The 20,656-nt window shown below is 42.6% G+C and overlaps 1 protein-coding gene and 1 long non-coding RNA gene across 4 annotated transcripts in view; one reads left to right on the top strand and one right to left on the bottom strand.

Annotated features, from left to right (window-relative positions):
* Ntm (neurotrimin) overlaps positions 1–20,656 on the top strand; it is a 958,641-nt gene that overhangs the window by 879,819 nt on the left and 58,166 nt on the right. The gene's annotated exons all lie outside the window — the stretch shown is intronic.
* LOC110301522 lies at positions 2,525–13,355 on the bottom strand. Its single transcript, XR_002378724.1, has 6 exons — positions 12,963–13,355; positions 11,196–11,236; positions 9,769–9,878; positions 7,127–7,346; positions 6,337–6,427; positions 2,525–2,877 (listed from the first exon to the last, which is right to left on the bottom strand). It is a non-coding gene; the product is annotated as an uncharacterized LOC110301522 (long non-coding RNA).

The following is a 20,656-nucleotide window of genomic DNA, read 5'->3' as shown; positions in this document are numbered from 1 at the left end:
TCCATGAATATACAAATCCTAATTTATGGAATGATCGTCAGCTTGCAAGCTCCCATTAAGAGATTCTGGAGGAGAAGAAGGAACAATATGGGAAAACAAATGGGGTAGAAGCCACCAAGGAGCTCTGGGGTGTCCTAAATTTAAAAGTAAATGCCTTTTAGTTACAGAGTTAGTATTCCTGCTATTTGCACATTTCTAGCACATTCTTCCCACTCTTTCCTTCTGGATCTCTCCTCTTCTCAGCATTTCTTCCTTCCTCCCTTCCTTCCTTCCTTCCTCCCTCCCTCCCTCCCTCCTTTCCTCCCTCCCTTCCTTCCTTCCTTCCTTCCTTCNTTCCTTCCTTCCTTCCTTCCTTCCTTCCTTCCTTCCTTCCTTCCTTCCTTCCTCTTCCTTCCTTCCTTTCCTTTTTTTTTTTTAACTTTTTTATACTTGTTTATTTACTGTGTGAATAAGTGCAGGCATATATGTTCTACCGTGTTTTTCTGTTTTCTCTTCCCATTGTGTGTCCCAGGGATCAAACAGATGGCCATCAGGCTTGGTCGAAAGCACCTCTACCTGCTGAGCCATCTTACTGACCCTCCCTCTCTCTCTAATATTTGATTCTTCAATTTATTGGATGTGAAAATTCAGCAGACACAGGCCACCTCATTAAGCGTTACCACCTGTGTTCCTTTAACCTTGAATTACGAAACATTAACCCCTGGAAAACAGTTCCTTCTAGTGCTTACACCTTGGAGTTCTCCAAGCTCCTTACCCTGTCTGCCCAGACTCTAGAGAAGGCACAACATGGCATTCTAGTGGTCATAGCCCACAGCATCTTAACACAGGAGGAAACGGAGCAATGCAGAGGAGGTTCTCTTAAAATCCACATGCAGCCGGATCTTCCGTTCTACCCTGGGTGCTCAGAGCTCCTGCCCTGAAGCTGCATTCAAAATAAATTCCACCAGTGTCCCATTCTCAGGGAGAGATGGGAGAAAACGGTGGTACATCCTTCTGCTGGCTTGTCACTGTAGAGTTGAGATAATAATAGTCTTTTTCTGATCCCCTGAACTTTCCCATCTGCTTCATAAAACAATGGCAATTTTTCCCTTGCTCTGTCTTCCTCTCTCTCTTTTATTTTTATCCTCCTACACTATAATTTAAAACTGTGGCAGTGCTATAGCCCTTGAGGTTTTTTTTCCTTTCTTTCCCCTTGCTTTAATACATGACTGTTATTTAAAATGGCCTTTCATGTGAGCAGCAGGAGGCCTCCCGGGTAGGGACACTGCTTCTTGCTTTCAGCTGGGAGGATAGGCCAGTCAGCTACCTTTGTAGCCAAGGATCCCTGTTCCCTTCTCAACTGCCAGGAAAATTGAAAGTTTAGCTGCTTTTCCTTCCAAGGCAGTTAGTTGTGCAAAAGGAACTCAAAGCCCAGGTCTGTAGATGCCCTGCCCTGCGGCCAGCAGGTGGCCCTCAGTCCTCCTCCAGGTTTCAGGTTCAAATCAAGCAATTTCAGTTAAACACAGTCAAGTCTGTGAAGTATGAGTTCTAAGGAAGTGGAAGCACTGCTAGCCATCAGCATGGAGACTTCCCGAATGGTTGTTGCTTGGCAGGCTTTCTTTTGGTAGCTCCATCAGTCACACACACCATCCAGGGGTATCTCTGTTTCAGCTGATGGCTGTGCAAAGGAGAGGGTGATGGTTAAGCTCTTTCCCCAGGGGAATACTATCTATTTCAGGGATCAGAAAGGAAATATTTCTCTTACCTTCAAAACTGTGCCCTGGCCTTCACAACCTTCTGCATAGGTTGAGCAGCTGTCTGGGGCTGTATCTTTTGACCTCTCTATTGGAAGTTTCTGCATACCCTTTGTCCATCATCATGGCTCCATGTGTGTGCCTGCAGCTCTCAGAAGACACTGGATACATTTAGATTCTCTCCCCCACTTTCTCGAAAGGCCCATTGGAGCAGTTCTATGTTCCCAGTGGGTTTCACGGAGGAACACAGCCATTCAAACTTTAGGGGCCACCCTGGGCTCAAGACTAGAAAACTATGTGTGTTCACTGTGGAAGAGTGTGAGAGCTAGGTGGATAAGAGTGTCATCTGTGAAGTATGTGAATGTATAAGAGTGAGTATGCATGTGTGTGTGAAGAAATGGGTATTCGGTGTATAAGGGTGTTTCATATGAGAATATGTTGGGTATATCAAATAGGACTATGATTGTGTTTGTTAATGAAAGTGTGAGGAATGTTTGTGTGCATGCATGCATCTGTGTGTGTGTGTGTGTGTGTGTGTGTGTAATGTGCATGTGTAGTCTTCTGCCAGCTGAAGAAGGGGCTCCTGGGAAAAGTTTCTGCTGGGATAGCCATTCACATAAAAGCAGTGCTCCAGACTTTTACTTGATTCCTCCCAGGGCAACAGGTTGTTCCTTGGTTGTGCTATTCAAAAACATTGGCAACAGGCAACATGCTTTGGGAAGCTCGTTTCTCTTGTCAGGCCTTCTCTTGTCAAGCCTTCCTTATAGCCTCGTTTGGAACTCTTTTTTTCTTGTGAGCATTTGAAGTGGTCCCTGAAAGCACACAGACTTGTGACATAAGAGAAAAGCTGCAGAGCCAAACGCAGAATTCCCTCCTGAAAGTGGCATGTAGCCACAAAGTGATAAAAGTGGAGGTTGCAGACAGAGCCAAGCAGTGCCGTGTCCAGAGTCTTTACTCTAGTTTGTTTCAATGCCAAGACAACAACACATACAGGCCTCATTCTGTATGTATTTATCACATTCCTAAGACCTCAGCTCACCCTGAGCCTTACTTAGACTTTCTAGCTGATATTGGTTTTCTTCTTCCAAGATTCTTACTGGGGGCATTCCTCTGCTGGACATTGAATCGTAGTGTGTTTTCTCCGCTGTCAGAGAATGAAAATGTGATATGTACCCCAATTCTGAAATACCCTTGTCAACTTGAACCTGAATTTCATTAAAGTTATCTGTACATGGACAGCTCTCTTCCCTTGTCACTTTTCAGACTGTTTTCCTCTGGTTTTTAGATTTTTGAAGGTGGACTATGCTATGCCTAGTTAAACACACTTTTGCTGTTTTTAATTTTATTTCGCATTTGTGGCTGTTCTTGAATATGTACATTGATGTATTTTATGGGTTCTGTAACCTCTGAGCCTTGATCACTTGTGATATTATCTCCTGATCCTTCATCCCTATCTGTTCTCCTTGGAGTCTGTTTTCTCAGTGTGGAAGAGAGTCAAGATTCCCAGTCCTCTCACCCGTGTGAATCTGCACCCTCCATCTCTGTGTTGCTATATTCTGCTTGATGATTATTTTATTCATCTCTCAGCTAACTGACCTGTCTAGAGCTTTGTTACCATCCCTGAAGCCTTTCCATTGGCATATGTTTTCATTGTATATTAATTTACATCAATGTGATGCATATTTATATAAATTATGTCTAATAGTTTATTGAAATATATTGTATATATTTACTATCATTTGATATTTACTGGGACTAGAGACAGGGCTTAGAGTGCTCCCAAGTCTGGGGAAAGCTCCTGGATGCAATCTAATAACCTAGTTGGTGCTCTGGAACTCATGTATAAAGGTCGATGGAGAAAACCAATTCTACGTTGCTGTCATATGACCTCTGCCTGTGAGCCATGGGCTGTGAATGTCCACACACTCAAATACAATAACAATACATTGAAAAAAATGGCATGCGTGTATTTATTTCTAGGCATTCTATTTTCAGTGTTCCTGCCAACATACTAACCTTTGTATGTTTTTACATTAAGATTTTCAAGTCTTTCCCTGATTTCTTTTAAGTAGTGATAGTTGATGTCTGTTCTGCTCACACCTTCTTTAGATCCCAAGCCTGACTTTCGTTTCTTGGTCATGGTATCATCATTTTCCTGTGACTGTTCTTTATTTAAGTTAATTTTTATTTTGCATTGTGAAGATCACTGTATTAAAAAATACAATAAGTTCTATGCCTCTGAAGAAAGCAATAGCCTTCCTTCGATCCCACTGTATTTGTTTCTGCAGGATGACGGGAAAGGATGCTACTGAGAACCACTTCAAACTAAATTATGCCTTTTCTCCTTTCCTTTACAGCCCAGGTCATCCAAACCATAAGATTATTTTTTTTTGAAAGGGATGTTCATCTCAGAGCTTCCTCTCATCAGGGGCTGCAGCATCCTGGGCTCTTCACTTATTATAAGAGGTTTTTCCTATTAGACTTCCCACTTCAGTGTGGACTTGAGCTTTGATTCTTGTTCTCTCGGTCTGTGGGCTTGCTAAACAAGACGGAAAGTGTCTGGCTCCAAGTGCCTCTAAGGCTGGGGCAAGCTGCTGTGTGTATTTCCTTAGGTAGCTTCTAGCATTTTCTGCACTAGGAAGGAAGCTCCTCTCTGGTGTTTTTTTGTTTGTTTGTTTGTTTGTTTTTTTATTAGGTATTTTCCTCAATTACATTTCCAATGCTATCCAAAAAGTCCCCAATACNCCCCCCCCCCCCCAGTCCCCCACCCATCCACCCCCACCCCTTGGCCCTGGCATTCCCCTGTACTGGGGCATATAAAGTTGGCAAGCCCAATGGGCCTCTCTTTCCAGTAATGGCCGACTAGGCCATCTTTTGATACAAATGCAGCTAGAGTCAAGAGCTCTGGGGTACTGGTTAGTTCATAAAAATGTTCCACCTATGGGGTTGCAGTTCCCTTTAGCTCCTTGGGTACTTTCTCTAGCTCCTCCATTGGGGGCCCTGTGATCCATCCAATAGCTGACTGTGAGCATCCACTTCTGTGTTTGCTAGGCCCCGGCATTGTCTCACAAGAGACTCTGGTGTTTTTAACGGGAATGTAAATTGGCAAGTTCATTTGCTGTCAAAGGGAGGTTTCCTGAGTGCCCATCTGTCATTTCAGGAGGTGACAAGGGACGCAGTCCTAAACCACAGCCCACTTCACCTTTCCAGTCACAGGCTAGAGTATCCTATATGCTGATGACTGTACTTGAGGCAAAGATCAATGCATTGCTGACATAGCAAACAGATTTTATCTTTCCTTGGGTGTAAAATGAGGCCAAAAGTCTGCACTGTCCACCTCACCAAGTCAAGTATGACCATCAGTGCTTGGATTTTAACTGATTCAACAGTATATACAGAAATGTCCAAGTGGAATGCCAGCCCACATTTCCTTGGACTTCGCTGTTCTTCAGTACCAATGAGATCAAAGATTAAGGGTTCAGTCTGGTTGGCCATGACTTTCTAGTATGTCTGGCCCCACCTGTGAGAGCAAATTTCAGGCTGGAGGCATGCATTCTGAAGAACTCACGTTTTGTGGTTTTCTGTGACCTGTCATTGATTAGTGAGGAGTGACCACTGTGACTCAGGAGGCTGATGTCTTCTGGATGGAATGTCTATAAAGCAGATTCCTCTTTGGAGTCTGAACTCCTCATCTGGAAATGTTCAGCCACCCTGCTCCTCTACCTACTCCCTCCCCCACACCCCTGCCCTTGACTCTGGGCTGCCTACTGGAATCAGTTCAACTTAGACCGACTTCTTTTTCTGATCTTTATTTTAACATTTATTTCCCAGAAGAACAACCACTGTAAATCTATCTAAAAATCAGCCCTTAAACTTATTTTCCTATGAGCTCCACTTGTTCTTTCCTTCTTAGTTATTTCTGACAGACAACAGACATCATGCAACAAATATTGGACTTGATGAGTTTGCCTACAGGCAAAGGAAGCAGCCAAAATCAAGGATGAATGCAAGAACAAATGCAAGAACCTAGTTAGTCTACCTTGACATCTGAGGCTGCCATTCATCTACTATCCATACAGTAGAGGGTTCTAGAAAAGGGAAAAGATAGAGAGGGAGGGAGATTGTGGTAAGTGAGGAAGAAGACAAGAAAGCTCAAGCATGAACAACAGTTTCCTATTAGGAAGAAGTTTGGAAGGAGCATGTGACCTTGGGCGGTAATAAATGAGAGGTGGTGGTCAGAAGGATATGAGGCTGAGGTGATTTTGTGTGAGACTTTTTTTTTTTTTTCAAAAAAAGAAATTAAGAAATTTCCCCCAAGTTAAGTTCATTGTAAGAGCAACAGGGTTGATCAATAGACATTTTTGGGCATGGTATACTATTACCAAGCAACAATGAGCCTCACAGGATAGACCACATTTCAGTTGAGGGATAATTATCTAGATGATGAGGCTACACCATAAGTAGTCATCTCTTGAGAGGCAAATCATTCCTTTCCAAGGATGAAAGGAATGAAAACTTCTGGGTAAACCACTGTGTCCAGGACCAGACCTGGACAGTGATGGACAGAAACACACATTGGTCAAACTTGCTTAATTATGCATACCTGTTACACCCTGCCACTCTTCTTCCTCTGCTTAAACATAATACTCACCTCAGAAGCTTGAAGGTAGACTTGGGGTCATCAGGTCATCCTGCTGTGGTCACATTAATTAAATTTCCTCATTTCTTTAATGAGCATTTGCTACTGGTAGTCAAGCCTGGTTTTCTGGGCTGCTAGAACCAGAGTATTTGCTTAAAACTTAAGTAACAAAGCTACTGTTGCTATGGGATACTCCTCAGAGAGACCTTTTGTGGGAAAGAAGTCCTTACATGTATGCATACATGTGTGCTTTCAGTCCTGACAAGAGGATAGGTAAACAGAATAAGGTGTACTATACGCACTGTCATTTCTGAGGCTGTGTTCAGAGAAGCACTGATAATTTTGAGGAAGAGAAAAGATATTTCTGTAGGTAGAAAGATTCAGGTTTGCCAATATGTTTAGGAAAGCAATTGTTCTCCATGTCATTTCATTATCTATGACACATACAATGTATGCAGGGGTTCTAAAAAGTCCAGCATGTCATCTACCAAATCCAGAGTTTTCTCCAACTTTTTCTTTTTTTAACAAAGTCTTTCCTCTCAGAATACTGACCACACAGACATCTCACAGGACACTAACAGTTTGAAGAAAATATATTCTATGTCACATGGCTCTGTCTTTATTTCTGCTATTCAGAGAATTTCTATATAATATGTTTTCACAGCAGTGCCCAAGAGCAAAACTCTATTCCTAGGACACATCCCCAGGGCCCAGCAGCTGACTCTATCTGCTGATGATAATGACTCTGGTTTACCTAGGGCTGTTGAATCTCTTGTGCGTTTTTCCCATGAGCTGCCTGGGATTCTTCTGATGGTCCTGTGGGATAGATGTAACATTCTTCTCAGACTTGCCACGGGAAGATGAAGTCATTCTTATTGAAACATCAGCCTGAGACATGCAGCCACATCAGGACTGAGGCACAGCCTGTCAAACATAGTGTTTGTGACTCTCATATAACATTTATTAAAAGGGACCTGGGCACCAAGAGAAAACAAGGTAGAAAAGCAAATAAATTGCACCCCATCAAAAGCATGCATGCATACACACAAACACACACATGCACATGCACTCACACACATATCATTTAATTTATTCTTTTTTAGTACCATAGATAACCTTAAAATCATCAAGCTCATTTTTTTTTCTGTTATTCCATTTACAAATAACAGACATGAGATCTTGAGGACAGGAAGTGACTTGCTCATGATCCTGTGGCTAGCTGGCTTCTGAGTCTCTGTGATCACCCATTTCCCTGGCACTCATAAAGAACTGTTTTCATGTGTGATAAAATGATGTGATTATATTGTGGTCAGTCAAATCTTCAGTCCTTGATTTAGCCATGTGTCCTAGTCTCATGACTCAATAAACCTGAACCTCTTCTCTTCCAAGAGACTGGCTGATACCAAGGTATGAGCCTAATAGCTAGAAGATTCAGCTGTACACACAGAGGCTCATGGAGAATAAAGATGGCCTTCCTGCCTGCTGAAAACCTACTACAATAATTAGACATGGAAGGGTGGGAGTCGAGTTCGTTAGCACCCAAGATTTCCAAACGTTGTTCAAATGCAGAATCTGGAGAAGCAGTACAAGCATTGAAATTTAGGCCAAGGAGAAACTGGAAGATATCTCCCTGAATTGGGCCCAGGGTCCTTTGCCTTCCAGACTCCTGCCTCCAGCCCATCATCTCCTAGACTGGAACCCCTAACTCAGGCTGACAGCCAGGCTGTACTAGCTCCCAGCCTCAGAGACAGACTGTGCTCAGCTCAGCCCCAGCCAGACTGACAGTCGCATCAGCCCTGCCTCCTCCCAATGGAGAAGCATCTTTTCCACCTCCCTGCACCTCTTGCTTGCTTTAAAAAAAAATTGTTGTAAATTGACAATTTGTAATTGTATGAATTTATAGGGTACAAAATGATGTTATGATTTATGAATACAATGTGGAATAATTAAATCAAGCTAGTTAGCATATCCATCACTTTATATACTTAACATTTTTTTTGTTATGAGATTGTTTGAAATTTACTCTTAGGAATTTTGAAATGTACAATACTCTATTATTAACTGTATTCATCATGCTGTGTAATAGAACTCAAAATTAAGGAAAACATTAACATATTCCTCCCCTCTATTCACAACTATCTCCTCACTCCTCCTTTTTTCAATGTCTTTAAACGCCGTACTCTCTCTGCTTCTATGAATTCAATTCTTTAGGAGAACACACATAAGATAAAGCATGTGGTATTTTTTTCTTCTCTGCCTGGCTTATGTGGCTTAGCACACTGGTCTGCAGTTCCTTCTGTCAAAAATAACAGAATTTCACTCATTTTTAAGTCTGAATATTGTTTCATTGTGTATATACACCACAATTTCTTTATTGTCTCATCTGTTCATGAACACGGGTTTAACCATACTGTGGCTATTGTGCATGGCCCTGAAATGACCATCCCTTACATGAGAAAAATAGTTGACAAAATTTGACATCATTTCATGAAAAAAAAACCAACTAATTAGGTATAAGAAGGGATGTGAGCATCACATCAAACCTGAGACCATAGATAATAATTCCAAGGATAACATTATTTTAAAGGGTCAAAAATTGAAAGTCTTTCCTCTGAGATCAGGACAGAGAATATGTTGAAACTGCAGAATACAGATTCAACACACAAAATAAGTAGTAATTGGCTAAGCAAACCTGGAATCAAGCGATTAATTTCATTTATGATAGCCAAGAAGAATGAACTGCCTAGGAGCAAAGTTAACAAGGACGTAAAAGTCCCTTGTATTGGAAGTCATACCATGTTAAGGAAAGATGCTCAAGAAGATACAAATAGGTGTCTATGGATTAGAAAGAATAATATTTAGACTTTAAATATTCCAACCTTGTGTTCTAGAAATAAAACTATATGAATACCAACATAAAATACAAATATTGATTTCAACTATGAGATAAAAGAACAAATTGTAAATTATCATACACCCTGATCTCCAGCTATATGAAAAATAAATCAAATTAGTGTGAAACCTTTAAAAATTATACACATCAACAAATGGAACAGGATAAAGAGCTTGAGAAGGAAACCTGATAAAGGCATTGTAGTAGTAAACAGTAACTGTCAACCAGAATCCAGAATCACGGAGAAGATAAGCATCTGGTAGAGTGTCTGACTGCATTAGTTGAAGTATTGTGGAGAACTTACCCACTGTGGGTGGTGCCATTCTATAGGCAGGAATGCTCAACTATATAAAATGGCAGTAACATCTGTCTCCCACTGCTTCTTTCATTTACTTTTGTTTTTAATTGTGTGTATTGTTGCCATTATATATAGTTATGTGAGTGCTAGGAATTGATCTGGAATCCTCTGCAAGACCTGTATATGCTCTGAAATGCAAACCCACCTTTAGAGTCCCTCCTGTGCTCCCTGATTTCAGATCCATTATGAACAAGTTCTTGTAAGCTGCTACAACTGCTACCACACTGCTATGGTGGATTTTCACCCGACTCTGAGCTAAAATCAAACTGTTCAGAAGCTGATTTTGTCAGAGCATCTTACCAGAGCAATAGAAAAACAAACTAAGACAAAAGCCAAGAATATACATTGGCGCAAGCAGCAGTAAAGTACTTTCTTCTAGAGTCTATGCCATCACCTGCTGTGGAGTAGTTGTCTAGTTTTACAGTACCAGACATGAATTCTGTCCTGTTGAAAAGGCCTTAAGTCCAATTACATGGCTATTGGTTGGACCATGATATACATGCAACTATTGGGTATATCTTGCTGGTCATTGTTATTGTTCATAGGTATTACATTTGGGTATGACTGTTTATTGACTTTTCCCCTTGGCAGCTTGCATAGCACTTTGAGATTCTATGGAATTCTCATGGGAGAAGCTTTCAGGTCAGCTCCAGCTTGAGTCCTCACAGATTCCTATGTTTGAAGTATATAGTATTTTCAGAAATAAAGTCTTACCTTCAAGTCCTGGGAGGCAACCAAGAGCAACATCAATAACCTCTATTTTTCTGGAAGTGTCTTGGATTTCCCTCACTGATAACTCAAAAGAAAATTCTCATGCCTGGTACAGGTGTATTGTTAAATATTCTATGGCTTTTGGGGAGGGCATTATCAACCCAAGTACTATAACTTCATTTAAAGTGTTCAAATATGTATATTTAAATAAATACAAAATGTTTCCCCACGTCCTTTCAATCATGTGAAGTGTTCCTTATCCATCCTCCCTCCCTTTCCCTAGGAAAAAAAGAATAGTCTTCCTAATCAATGGTGCTTGGAATAGTGGATTTTCATGTACAAAGGAGTAATATTTTCTCATGTTAGTCACCAAAGTCAACTTAGGGTGGGTTAAAGACTTACGTATAAGACCAGAAACTTTTAAACTATCAGAAGAAAACCAGGGGGGAATTACACAGGAATGTTCTAGGCAATGACATTTTAATGTGATGATGAAAGTGTGGGAAACAAAAACAAAAGCAGGGAAATGGGGTTAGATCAGAACAAAAAGTTTATGCACACCAAAGGAAGCCATTACTAGTGTGCAGCAGCAGACTACAGACTGGAAGAAGATATTTACAAACCATGTAATTGGCATGGGATTAATAGTTATAATATATGTAGGACATTACCTCAGGCAATTCAATAGTTAAAAAGAAGAAGAAGGTAAAAACCTACTGAAAAGCTTCCCAAGAGCCTACCTAAACATCTCTCCAAAGAAAGCATAGACATATCCACAGGTACACGGGAAAGAAACAAAGCTCACCAATAGCAATCATTAGACAACTGGGAAAGAAATCACCATGAGAACTAATTGCTTACCTGACAGAATGACTGTTGCTGACAGAGAGGAGAGGACCATGCTGGGAAGAATGAGGAGAAAGAGAAGTAAATGCATTGTGGGTGGGATGTGACTCACTACAGGCATGCAAAACAATATAGGGTTCCTCATAAGACTTAAAACCAGGATCATCTCGTGATGCAGTAAACTCCCTCCTGGATGTTTACCCAAAAGGTACGATGTGGGTCTGTGGAGATGGGGCTCACCCCTGCCTTTGCATTACTTTCTTTTACCTATATCCCCCCTTCTCGATTCCTGCTTTAGTTTCTTATTTCTGTCATTCTTTCCCATCTTTGACTAAAATTAACACTTCTTTCCTCTTCACTTTCCAGTCATTCTTAAGACACCAGTTTTAGTTTCTCCACAGCTCTTGAAACATCTACTGCAAATATGCATCTTTTCACCACCCAAAATAGTCTTCTTCCATTGCCCTGATCTATAGGTTTTTTTTACTTCCATCTTTCCTTTGACCATTTTGTCTGTCCTTATTTTCTTTGTCTTCTTTATATATTTTTCACCTTCTAACACCCCCTTCACATCTAATTCCCCTGTGGTTTGTTGGGAAGCCTCTTTATCTCCTCTAACCCAGATCACTGTTTTTCTTAAGGTTGGGAAACAGAGCAACACATGTCCAAAGAGATTGGGATGGCTGATGACTCAGTGGAGTCTAAAGCAATCTTTGTCCTGAATGTGGATGAGATTCTTTTCGGGTCATTAATCCGATGATTCTCATGAGATTCTCCAGGCACTGTGGACTTGGTGAACTAGGACCTCATCTATATACTGTAGGATGTTTCCCAGAATCCTTGTCTCTGCTCAACAGGTGCCATTAATACTCACTTTCTAAACTGGGATAGCTAAGAGCATGTCAATGTAGTGGCAAATGTCCCCTACAGGATAATATACTTTGTTGAGAACCACTAACATAACCTTTAACCTCTCCTGGAATGAGAGGCTGAGCTGATGCTTCTGATACTTGCTGAAGCACATAGTCATGGTAAGAGGATTGGCTTTAGTCTTTTGTTCCCTATCTCGGTTCTTTTCTACCCCATCCCTGTACTTTAGCCGTATCTCCTCTTCAGTTTTTCTTCTCACATAATAGCATGTTGATCTCAAGTCTCAGACTGATTTTTTTTTAAAAGACTGATTAAGTCCTTTAAATGCTTCTTGCAGAAGTGGCTCTGACAGTGTTCCATCTGTACCCTCAAAAGGTCAAGGTGTCACTTGCCTGCTCTGGGAACTCAGCTTCTGGGTTCCCAGGTGGTTAATGTTTGTTTGATTAGCTGTAAAACAAAATCCGGAAAATGCCAAGAGGCAAATCTGGGTTCACCTTTCAGAAGGAAGTATACTGCCCAGTCGGGGAAGGGGGTGGTGAGAGCCACAGCTGTTCAATTCGCAACAGGTAAGCCGGCAAACAGACTGGGCTCCGGTGTGGCTCCTCTTCTCTGCCATCCCACCTGAGTCACCTTCAAGGTTCAGCTTCTGAGTCTTGGCTGGGAGACAGCTCATTTGTCTTTGCTCCACTGCCTTCTCAGCTATGCCTTCTCACTGGGGTGCTGACCTCCAGGCCACACCCTTCCCTTTTCTGCTGCCCTCTCAGTCCTTTCCTAGTAAATGCCTTCCTTCTGGCTCTTCTTACACTGCCTCCATCATTCTCTCAGAAATGCATTGCACACTCAAATCTGCTTAAACAAATGCCTGAAGAATAACAAGAAAGTAGACAGATAAGCACAGTGAGCTTTCCCTACCTTCTCTTTGCTGTCCATACCCCATATCTGTGCATAGTTTCTCAAGGGCAAAGGTGGATTCCCATACATCTGAGTAAGTACATTTAGCTCTCAGAAACCACCGGCTGAGATGATCTTCTCCTGCCACACCCAGAGACTCCAGCTTGTTGCACAATCGGATCTTGCTGCAGTTCTTCCACTCATCCAACCCTTTGTTTTGGAAGATGTCACACTGACAGTTCATCTGTAATTATGACTGCAGCATCAGAAGTAGGTAACTAACATTGTCCAGCACTTGGTCCTCTCCTCTGATGACCATAGAAGCAATGTGAAGAGAAATGTGGGAATAGTCAGAAACACATCATCATCCCAGGAACAGAAACAAACCAGTCACCTCCTGTGCTGGGCATCTATGATGCATACACATAACCTGATGATGGTTCATCTTCTCAGCTGGGTTTAGAATCATGTAGGAAACACATCTGTTTACCAGCCACCTCATACTTTTGCCGCCATCCCTTCATTGTCACAATGTACTATATCACTCTCTTGTTCGGGACATCTTCTCTAAATTCACTATACCACTTTCTGTTATTCTAACAAAATATAAGAGGCCTAGGATCTAAACTTTATAACGAGAGTTTTATTTAGCTCATATTTTGGTGGGTATACAGTTCAAACAGCACACAACGGCTCCTGAAAGGGGTTCCCTGGCTGCATCACCTCATGATGAGGTCCAGCCTGACTCCTTCTAGGTTTTGGCCTCACCTATATGGAAAGCAGACTTGTTATGAGATGGACACTGTGAAAGTGGCACAATCAGAGAATGGAGCTATCATGTCAGTGCCTTGCAGATGATTTTCAATGACTGTTTAGGAGAGGCTGAGACAGGTTCACCAGCCCCACCATCTCTGAGGGACCCTGTAGTTCTCCTGTGACCCCATCAATTCTAACTCAAGAAGAGTGGGTCTGTCTCTGTGGGAGCATGTTGTCTTGTGCCCCCAGCTCTCCCAAACAGGATGTGTGTGTGTCTATCCAACTGCCTGTTTGCAGGAACATCTGTCACTATGCAGCGTTTCCTTTATCATTGTAGCAAATTATTTAAACACTACCCACTGAACCCCATCTGTCACTGCACCCCATCGCTGTCAGGGCCTGCTTCCCCAGGTCTGAGAAGAAACTCGCTGGCAAAGGCTCTGTGCCAAACAACAGGGCAAATTAAATCAAAGTGCGCTCTGGTACCCAGGGGGAAAATGCACATCAGCTTTGACTTATTGCATGGAGCACGCTTACAAGAGAGAAGGCAGCGGCTTTTGTCACTGCAAGGGGCCATGAAAAATGAATTAGGGCCTCTGCTGCGAGAGGGCATGGAGGAGAATCTTTCATTCTGAGACGTTGTCCTCTCTCACCTTGCAAGAAGGCAATAACAAAAAGTACTTGTGGTGGGTCTGAGTTGCTCCAAGGTTGGGCTGTATCCTCAAGCCCTCCTGGGAAGATAAGGAAGTAGGGTGCTTGGAGGGAAGGACTCTGAGGATCTTGGAAATATCCTGACAGGCAAGGCATGTCCAGAAGGCGGGGACTAAGCAAGGTTGCTGGGCATGAGAGCATCTTGTTGAGAACTGAAGGCAAACCTGTGGAGATGCTTAGGTCTGGTCCTCACCCTGCCAAACAGAGCTACCCAGGGACTTGGGGCGAGGCTAGCTGTACCAAAAGTGTGGGAATAAACATAAGTATATCTTCACTTTGGGCTACTTCTGGTTTATCTTCTTCACCTTTGACCTTGTCCACTCTTCTGATTGCTGTGAGTTAGGGATTACTTTTGCTTACTTTTCATGTCAGGTGTCTCCAAACTTTCAAAGCAGATGTTCAGATCTCCCATTTGTGTTGTAACAGTGAGGATTCAAAGCACCATCCCTGTAAAGCCCACTCCCTTCAATCTCAGCACATGGGAGGCAGAGGCAGGTGGATCTCTGTGAGTTTGAGGCTAGCTTGATCTTCAACGCCAGTTCTAGAAAAGCAAGAGCTGTTACACAGAGAAATTCTGTCTTGAAAAAACAAAAACAAACAAAACAACAGCAAAAGAAAGAAAGAAAGAAAGAAAGAAAGAAAGAAAGAAAGGAAAGAGAGAAAGAAAGAAAGAAAGAAAGAAAGAAAGAAAGAAAGAAAGAAAGAAAGAAAGAAAGAAAGAAAGAAAGAACTCCTGTGCATACCCCTGTCCCCCTTTGAGGCACAGCTCATTTGTTTTCATATAATGAGGGAGGGGCATTAGATTTCCTAATAGATTGCTCACCTGACACACTAATGGAGCTGGCATTTACAGTGGGTTAGCTGTGGAGCCTTACTCACAGATGCATTTGTACTTCGCGACAGCAGGAACTCAGGGACAGCTGCTCAGGTATTTCTAGTACAGATCTTCTCAGGCAGAGCCTGGCTGGGGACAGCAGGACTCCATCTTCCGGGAGGGGACGATCCGATCCATGAGCCATTGCTAATCGGAACCCAGGCAAGAGCTCTCAGCCTGATGCTCTGGGATGTGGAGATGCTTGGCTGGGTTATTTCATCAGGCAGAAAACTCATAAGACAGAAGGGCACATTCTCTGTGATCTGTCCTCATCTGAGCCAATCTTCTCTGGCTCCTGGACAGCCATCACTGGGGTGACTACACTTAATTATTATGCATTTTCCCCAAGTTCAGAGATAGGTTTAAATAAAATGCAGTGGGCATTGGCTTAATTGGCTGGAAAGTTTTCTGTTCATCTTCCAGGGGTTGTTTCAATGTCACATAAGGTTTCGGGTTTGTTCCTAGACTACTGATACATCCCAAATAGAATGTGTCACTTAAGAGAGTCTTTTGACGCACTCAAAACTGAGTAAGCCCTCGGACAGTAAGTACAGCCCTGTTCTATCCCAAGGCTCTGACTGCATATTTCCTAAGTGTTTGAGTTCATATAACTTGACTGTCTTTCAATCATCATTGGCTAAAAGAGGAAAAAACAAAAGTCTGAAGTTCCATCTAAAAGGAACTTTTTTGCCACTTCCTTTCTGCCTAGACACAAGGGCAGCACACAGGAAGGAATAATGCTTATGGCTCTGTCAAATAAAGCCCACAGGCTCATCAGGGTGGTGAGCGAGTTTTCATCTGGGTGATAGTGACAGTCACTTTTCGAGCCTGTGACAGTGAAGCCAAGTGCTCAGCTGAATGCCGTCAAAGCATCCGATCAGTAAACATGCAAGGCTTTTGTTCAGAAGCCTTTCCTGTGCTTCACTCCTTGTTTGCTCTGTGTGTAGATGGCCTGTAATTTAATGGCTTTGATTCACAACCATCTCTGAATTTACTGTAACACTGACCCCCTCACAAGCTGCCATACTCTGCAAGAACTGCCATAAAGTGGAAAAGCTGGGGAGAGGTAAATGGCGCTGAGTATATTTTATCTATCAGGAAAAAAAACCTCTGACCCCACAGGTGATTGTTCTAGAACCATCACGCCTATTAAATAGTTGCCATCTCTAATAAGTAGAAGTTTTGATGGAGTAATATTGTAAAGAGACTTCAATTCCAGAGCTCAGACTTAAGCAGGGGAAGACCCAGGACAGGGGGGAGTGAACAAGCTTAGGAGATACTCAGAGGAAATGGGAGAGTGAGCCACGGCAGACCAGAAACTGCCATTGCTCTGAATCAGGTACAAAGCAGGCCTGTGCGGGTGCTGAATCTTGAAAGCCGTGAGTAGGACCAGTGTGTGCAAGGAATTGCCGTGGAGGAGAAAGGAGGTGTGCCCCAAGAAAGCAAGACATTTTGAGAACTGGAAATCAGGATGGGAAAGAACATCAAATCATGAATTCATTGATTCTGATGAGCACAAAACTAAAAGTGGCCCTAAACTCAAACTTAAGACCTGGGTTAAGTGCCCTCCTACATTTCTCTCTCTCCCCCCTTTGACTCTCTTCCATTTCTCCTCATTGTGGAGTCTCTCCTTACCATAGGGATCCATAGGTGAATCAAATTAAATTTTTAAAGATGAAAGAACACAAGGTCGTGGATATTAGTGAACTTCTACAAGTCATAGAGCTTGTTCTTGGCAGAGGCAGGGTTAGGAGCTGGGGAGTGTGTTTCATATGATAATGGACTCCCTAAAGCGTTTTGCCAACTAAGTACTACCATGCAATGCACTTGTTTGTTTGTTTGTTTTCTAAAGAAAGTTCTAGAGCTTTATTTGAACAAAGGTACTTCAAAATCTGGATGATATTCTTTGAAGTTATAGAATGATATCCTTGAGGGGTCATGGGTATTGTTCTTGGCAGTAGTGAGCCAGAGAAGTCAGAACAAGCTTGATTTTTTTTTCTGTACTATGCACCACTAGATTTTAAAATATTTCAAAGATGATTTTATTCACAATCTGGCCAAACTGACTAGTTTTGGCTGAGGATCCATAGCAGAAGAGGGTCACCAGATGGGGAAGGCTTGTCTCCAGGGCAGGACCTGAAACACAGCTGAGTTTTTAGGTGTTGGCAATAGAACACCAGGGGACCGTCTGTTCAAATGTGCCCCAAACCCATTAAGTCATCAGCCTCAGCCTGGTTTAGAAAGTGGTTTACGGAGCCTGAGTTGTTTTCTCCCGAGCACCACTCTGAGGCCCATTCTCAAGGAGACGCAGACAGTGTGCCACTTGCCACCGATACTGCAAAACCACGTAAGACATGAACATGCTTAAAAGTGATGAACTCTGCCAGAGTTGGCCCCACTCACTCAAAAACACACTCTCAACTATGACAGCTAAAGGAGAGATGGGACACTCATGTCCTATAGGGTGACCTGGTACTTGAAGTCACAGTCCTTTCCATTCCATCTGCAGAAAAGGTCAACTTTCCACAGAAAGAAAGAGACATTCCTTTTCTGAAAGTCCACAATTGGCTTTCCTTCCCTGTCAACCCTTTTAAAAGGCTCTTGAGAGCAATCCCATATTATTACTGCATCTTTCTGAGCTCCAATTTCCTCATCCCTAAAATTAATGTGGGCACAATCGCCACCTTTAGAAAGTGCAGAGTGCCCCAAGAAGACCGATGTGACATTTCTGGCATGGACTGAAATGGAGGCCTTACTACATCAGCACGTTCGGCTTCCTTCTTCCTTTCCCAGTACTTACTATACTGTGAAGGCTGGGGCAGATTCCCAGGACAGGCATCTGGGAGAGAGGATATCCAGGATGTTTCCTTCATTTGGTCACAACTGGTTAAATGCAGAATTGCTAGTTCAATTGTCCATATTCCAGACCCTCATTTAAGATGGAGGCTTCTGAGACATGCCTTTTAAGATTGAAGATGGGGGCAGAGAAGGCCACTGAGCACAATAGAAGACAGAGCGCTTGTACCTCATTGTCTAGAGAATAGAAGGGTTTCAGCTGCAGGAGAATAAGACCTGCCAGTCAAACCGTCTCAATAGAAAAGGGAAGATAGATTTCAATAAGACAAATGAGTATAAATATTGTGAGTGGAGGAAGGGAGGAAGCACACAGATCATGTTTTACTAGTCAGAGTGGGGGAAATTTCCAGGAACTTCAAATGGGAAGCACTTGGAGCTGAGGCAGGTGGCAGGTTGAAACAAGCACGCGGATGCTAATGTGAAGTACCCATTAGTGAGGCTCCTGGAGGATGGAGGGTATTCCAAACTGCTAGGCTTCCTCCAAATCTAAGCCAACAACAGTCACAGGAGATGAAAATTCTGCCTGTTACTTCATTGTTCTGTCCTGTTCTAGATCTGGAGGAAACCCTATAGGCAGAGAGTCTTTAGCTCCTCCCCTAGAGACAGGACATCCGGGAATTCTCTTTTCCTGTCCCCAGAGTTACAATCACATCCATAGCCTCACAAAGCTGTTTGCTGGTGATTCCTCATTCAACTTTCTACTTCTTAAAACTAATATCCACCTAGGTCCCATGTCATGCTCCTCTCTCTGTGTGTCAGCCCCTTGGGATGTCTCTGCATACATACAGTGAAGGCTCCAGGAAGCAACAGCTGCCCAGTGCTACACCAAGGCTCTCACCCTGTACTTCAATTCCCCTACTTCATGTCTGCAAGATGCCCAGGTTCTCTGGTGTCCAGTGACCCCAACCAGAAGCATTATAGCTCCTCCCACTTCACAAACCCTGCCTTCCTATTTGCTTATATTTTTAAGCAAGAACTTCTCCTACCCCTTTTTGAGACTCCATGCAAAAGAGCATGGTGATGTGCGATCCCTTCCTAGCGGTATTATTTGTACCTGAACCCTGTCTGTCTCTCCTAGAAGCTGCTTCTGATGCTGGTCCAGAGTCTTCCTCTGCCCAAACTCCATCAGAGTTGATTAACGTGCTGTTGTTAGTCTACCACAGAGATCTGATTTTGTGTGGCAAAAGCACAGAGACATGGCCTGCCATGGATCCTACAGAATAATGGAAAAAGAGAAAAAACAGACTGCAAAGAGATGAATAACTGTTCCAAGCCACTTTGCTGACTTGCCTAGATTTTTGTGATGGCCTACTAAGCTAACTTCATCTTACTACACCATAACCCTGCTTAAACCTATTCACGGAACAGAATCCTGAGTGACCTTCTTCAAGCTGCCATTCATTCCCTCGCATAAATTCCTGGCATGCTTTCCACCTCATTCAGAAAAATGTTCCTTTCCTTCGGAACTTTCCTTTGAACACTTTGCTCAAGAAATGGGACATTTCCTGGGATATCTTGTCTCAGGGTCTCTGCATTCCCTCTTATATCTTAGAACACTCTTCCCCTAGCTCACACTAGGGCCATTTGCTGATTGTTGTTAGATGTCTATGCAAATGCACTTCAGTGACCTTCAAGGTTCCTGTATTGGTTCAATCTTCACCCCCAAAATTTACCTCTCACTTTTCTGATTCTTCACCGTTAAACATACAGGACTCTACATACTGTGTGCTTACTTCTTGTTTCAGCACAATTATGTGTAAGCTCCATGAGAGGTGACTTCCATGTTATGTTCACTCTTACCCCAAATAGCATAGACCAGGGCTTCACAGCCTTCACTTTAATGGAGTTCCTCATGTTGTGGTGGCCCACAACCATAAAACTATTTCACTGCTATTTCTAGCATAAATGTAATTTTGCTACTGTTTCAAATTGTAATATAACTAGCTGATCTGAAGGAGGTCCGATATGTGACCCCTGTGATGTGGTTATTCAACTCCCAAAGGGGTTGCAACTTTTGGGTTGAGAATCGCTGTTGTAGACTGACATGTCTCAATGAGGAATAATTTCTCATAGTTCTAGAGGACAGACAAGTCAAGACCAATTTACCAGCTGATTCAGCATCCTCAAACTGTAAGAGCATATCACTCCACACCTACTTCTTTTGATTTCTGGAGAGCTTCACTCTCATAAACCAATTGTCTCCTGAGCCCCTCCCCGCTTCTACCATTGTAATGAGATAGAGGGTTCATCATGGAAATTTATCCAAGAAACATTTAGCCTATAGCATATTGTCTCTAGGTGTCCAGTTTTTCATGTTTTTCTCATGTGTAAAAATATGCATCCCACCTCAAAGCCCCTGTCAAAGGTTGAACTCTGAAGCCTAAAACCCCACGTTTCACCTTTGTATCACCTAAAGGCGATATCTCACCAAGTGTAGGTGAGAGATGAACACTGATCTGACTCCTGAGGTAATCCTGCTTTGCTCCTGTGGCCTTACCAAAAGCAAACAAGCAAGTTC

The sequence above is a fragment of the Mus caroli genome, chromosome 9, assembly GCF_900094665.2.
Source record: "Mus caroli chromosome 9, CAROLI_EIJ_v1.1, whole genome shotgun sequence".
Classification (NCBI taxonomy): Eukaryota; Metazoa; Chordata; class Mammalia; order Rodentia; family Muridae; genus Mus; species Mus caroli.
Note: the sequence above shows the minus strand (reverse complement) of the source record. Positions and strands in the feature narration are given on the sequence as shown.